This window comes from Trichosurus vulpecula, chromosome 2, assembly GCF_011100635.1.
Source record: "Trichosurus vulpecula isolate mTriVul1 chromosome 2, mTriVul1.pri, whole genome shotgun sequence".
Taxonomy (NCBI): domain Eukaryota; kingdom Metazoa; phylum Chordata; class Mammalia; order Diprotodontia; family Phalangeridae; genus Trichosurus; species Trichosurus vulpecula.
Genome location: NC_050574.1, coordinates 438,312,791 through 438,317,832, shown reverse-complemented (window position 1 = coordinate 438,317,832; position 5,042 = coordinate 438,312,791). Strand labels below are relative to the sequence as shown.

The following is a 5,042-nucleotide window of genomic DNA, read 5'->3' as shown; positions in this document are numbered from 1 at the left end:
GAGGGAAACTGTGGGAGGTGGTATGTAGATGATTGGGACTAGTTTATAGAGAGGTCTGGGGAAAAAAGAAGACACAAGAAGACAAGAGACACACAGAATTCAAGGTGAAGGAGATATATGATGGCATCAATACCCCAACTTATTTCTTCCTCAATGCTTACATATAAAGAGATTGAGAACTACTGACTGAAGAGGTGGGACTGTGGGAGATGTGGTCACTAGCCTGCAGAGTAAATCTGATTTAAGGCAGGTGGCCCCTTTAGAGATGTTTGCCATCCCTTGCTCTTAGCACAGGGGAAGGACCAGATGAACTGCACCCCCTGCCCCGGCCCCATTTCTGGTATCCTCCTCCCCAGAGTTAGAAAATCACTATTGTAGTTGCATCATACCAATAAGCTTCCCTCCCTAATGAATTTTCTGTTTGTCTCCTTTATGCTCTGATTCATTTTCACTTGATACATAAAGCTATTTGCTCACACTTTCCTTGGTCTTGTGATTATTTGGAAAGTGCTGGAAGTGGGGGAGGTAGAAGTGGTTCAGAGTAAGTGTAATCAACCATGCAATGCTAAGTCTCATAGGTAGAGACATGGGCTTAAAACAACGGGCTCCCCCTGGAAACTTGCCATCCCTGAGAGACTGGCTACAACCACTGTCTAAACTGGTTCAAGATTATAAGCAGGAGAGATAAATAAATACCAGAGAAAGTGATTTAGGATCAAATCTAATTCCCCCTAGAAAACAGTTTATCTATCTATCTATCTATCCATCTATCTATCCAACACAGCCATACATTTATACACATATACATCTATTTTTTTATGTATACATTATGCAACACATTATGTTGTATATATATATATTACACAACATATAGACAACATATATGTATGTATACATTATACAACATATATACAACACATACATATGTTTATACACATACACATATTTATGTGCATATATACATATGAATCTGTACATACACTAAAAACAGGGTGACTTGAAATTTTTAGTGTCTTTTTAAGCTTTAAATTATGCTCCAGAATTATAAATGCTACAAACTTAGAAAAAAAACAATTTGAAAGTTTAATTACTTGGGGGAGGGATGGGAAAGAGAACAAGCATTTACGTGCCTACTATGTGCCTGGCACTGGGCTAAGTGCTTTCTCACAACAACACTGTGAAGTAAGTGCTTTTATTATCTTCATTTTGCAGCTGAGGAAACTGAGGCAAACAGAGGTTAAGTGACTTGCCCAGGGTCACACAGCTAGAAAGTGTCTGAGGGCAGAATTGAACTCATGTCTTGTTGACTTCTGGCCCAGTGCTTTAATCACTGTGCCACCAGCTGCCAATTCTGCACTGAGTTTTGTGAATTTAAATAATTAATTTTTAAAAATTGTAATTTTTAACAAGGTGAGACACCCGATGATGATACAGTGCATGTGTGACAGTTTCTGAACAATGCTTTCTCAGACTGGCATGTAGGTAAAAGAACTTCTGGTTTGCTACTTCAGTCTCCTTGGTCACTTGAGATATCTTATGCTTTTTCTTGTGGGATCATATCAAAACCATCATGTATGCACTTACTATGTATCAGGTACCGTGCTAAGCATTGGCGATTCAACAAAAGGCAAAAAACCTATCCTTGCCCTCAAGATGCTACTATGGGAGGAGAGAACATGCAAAAAACTATTCAAGCAAGATATATACAGGATAAATTGGGGGTAGCCTCAGAAGGAAGGCATTGAGTTAAGGAAATCTGGCTTAAGGAAAGGCTTCTTGCAGAGTGTAGGACTTGAAGGAAGACTGGGGAAACTAGGAAGTGTAGATGAGGAAAGAATGTGGATGCCAGGGTAAAACCCCAGATAGGATATGGGGAGTAAGAGGGAATGAGAAGTGGAGGATGACAACTAGACCGTGAGCCTTGGTGAGGGGAAGATTGTGGTACTATCCAATAATAGGACATTTAAGACAGACAGCCAGGTGGTGCAATAGATAGAGTGCCAGCCCTAGAGTCAGGAGGACCTGAGATCAAATCTGGTCTCAGACAAGTCACTTAACCCTTTTCGCCACAGTTCCTTATCTGAAAAGCTGGAGAAGGAAATGGAAAACCACTCTAGTATCTTTGCCACAAAAACCCTGAATGGGGTCACAGAGAGTAGGACACAACTGAAACATCTCAACAGCAACAAGGACATCTAAAAAGAGGGGAGGGCTTGTGGGGGGAGGATAATGAGTTCAGTTTTGGACATATTGACTTTAAGATGTCTATTGGACATCCACTTTGAAATGCCAAATAGGCAATGGAGATACAAGACTGGAGATAAAGAATGAGGTTAAAACTAGATAAATTGGTCTGACAATCATTTGCAAAGATATAATTGAATTCATGAATAGAGAAGAAACTTGAATCGTGGTGATTACCAAGTGAAACAGTACAGAGGGAGAAGAGAAAAGGGCCGAAGACAGAACACTGGGGGACACTCATGATTAACAGATGTGATGTGGATGAAGATCCAGCAAATGAGACTGGGAAGGCTGGATCAGAAACGTAGGAGGTGAACTAGGAGGGAGTAGCAAGAATTGTCTGAGATCATCCCATGACCCTCCTAGTGTTAGGAGATAGGAGGTATATATCAATATAGTGAATATCCTAATTTCTTCTACTATTACATCAGAGTGGCAGGAAAATAACCCTACACTCCTCACTGTCACTCACCTCACATGTCCAATTTGCTGCCAAAATTGGTAATTTCTACCTTTACTACATTTCTTGAATATGTCCCCTTCTCTCCACTCACATGCTCACAACTTTAATCTGAGCCCTCATTCATTACCTCTCATCTGGATAACTGCCTTCTAACTAACCTCTGCCTCAATTCTCTCCTGACTGTAACCCATCCTCCAATGAGCTGCGAAGGTGATTTTTCTAAAATAGATCTGACCATAGGATCCTCTTGCTTGTTGAGCTTCAATGAATCCCTTTTTATCTCTGGGATCAAACATAAAATCCTCTAGTTAGCTTTACAAACTCTTAATAACCTGACCTTTTCTTTCCTTTTAGACATTTAACCTAGTCCCTCCACAAACTACAATCCAAAAACATTTTAGTTCTTTTCTCCTGGATTTGTGTTGGCTATTCTGCATGACTGAAAGGCTCGGCTTCCTCACCTCCACAACTTGGTTTTCCTGGTTTCCTTCAATAGCCAACTCATAGCTCACTTTCTGCAGGAGGTCTTTTCTCATACCTTGACCTGCTGGTGTTTCCTCTCTCATATTACCTTCTATTTACTCTGTATAATGGACCTGGTTGTTTCTATGTTGTCTCTCCTGTTAAAATATATGCTCCTTGAGGACAGGGATTGTCTTTCCTTTTCTTTTTCTTTCTGTCTCACTGGTGCTTATCACAGTGCCGGGCATACAGTAAGAGCCTCATAAATGTTTGTTGGCACTGGGAGAAAAGAAATCAAGACTTACAGCAGTTTCTGTTACTGTCACTGTGGCTGTTATTGCTGGTGCCACCGTACTGAATAAACTGTTTTGTTTTCAACTAGCCCAAGGGGTCAAAATGGTGTTGAAAGTTATGGTGACAGTTACCCATTGTCCTCAGCCCTGCTTATCAACCATGTGTGAGGCTCTGGTGGGGAAGGAGATATCAAACCTGCAGATTTTATATCACCTACTCTTGTATCATGTTCTTGCTACCTTGAAGAGCAACTGAGATTCAAGGGCCACACCTCATTGGCTGAGGTGGACCCGACTGGATTATTTTAAAGTTTCCTATGAAAGCTGTCCCCACCTTGAAGCTCTTGTTGATCTTCAGTGATCAGTCCCTTACCGGGTTGCTACCTTGACATACTAATAATAGATTCTTTTAATTCTCTTTGTCTTGAGTTTTGCCTTGTTAATCAGAGTGAAAGCCCACATAAAGATTTTTCCTTCCAATAGTGGTATGCTAATAGTTTACTGCGATGAAAAGGCTAAGGAGTTCTCTGTTTTATACTAAGCCAAGCATAGCATATCATATCTAGTTGTTGTTGTTGGGTCATTTCAGTTATATCCTAGTCTTGGAGACCCTATTTTGGGGTTTTCTTGGCATAGATACTGGAGTATTTTGCCATTTCCTTCTCCAGTTTATTTTACAGGTAAGGAAACTGAAGCAAACAGGGTGAAGTGGATTTGAACTCATGAAGATGAATCTTCCTGATTCCAAGCCCAGTGCTCTATCCACTGTCCCACCAAGTTGCCCCATACCACATCTATAGATTCTTTTTTGTTGTTGTTGTCAAATGTTGAATTTATTGTAATGGTCTCATTTGTAGCTTGTAACTTGCTGGGCATTCAACAACACCACTATTGATGTCATCAATGGCATCATGAGGGTGTCTGCCATCGATGTTGAAGCCCACAGCCTGGGCTGTTCCAAGTATCTCTTTAATGGTTCCAGAGAGATCTCTTGCCAAGGATTGATGCCTCATCTGTCAGGCAATGTTGACAATCTCATTGAGACTGATGTTTCCACTGCGTTTAATATTTTGCTGCTTCTTTCTGCCCCGAGGAGGTTCCTTTAGGGCTTTGATGATCAAGGCTGAGGCAGAAGGCACAACATCAATCTGGGCCTGTCTGTTCTGAATGGTAAGTTTCACCGTGATCCTCAGCCCTTTCCAGTCACGAGTTGCCTTGGCAATATCATCACCAACCTTTTTGGGAGACAAACCCAAGGGACCAATTTTGGGGGCTAGAGCTGATTGGCACCAACTTCACCATGAGTGCACCTTAAAAACACGACTTTAATTTCATTAAGGTCAAACTTGGGTGGCATGGTGGCAATGAAGGTGGTGGCTTAGCCTGGATGCTGCAGGGTGGCTGCCGGTGTTGGATGAACCCGGATTCAGGATGACAGAAAGAAATTGCACCTTCACCACCATGAGCTGGAAGCCAAAAGCATCTATAGATTTTTAACCTACCATCCTGTTACCTCTATCTAAAAAAGAAATCCTATGAAGTTAAGTAGAGTAGGCATGGATGGTCATGGTAGCCAGAAA

The 5,042-nt window shown here is 41.3% G+C and overlaps 1 pseudogene; it reads right to left on the bottom strand.

The window, feature by feature from the left end:
* Positions 1-4,295: 4,295 nt before the first annotated feature.
* Positions 4,296-4,819, bottom strand: LOC118837321 (annotated as a pseudogene).
* Positions 4,820-5,042: the final 223 nt, after the last annotated feature.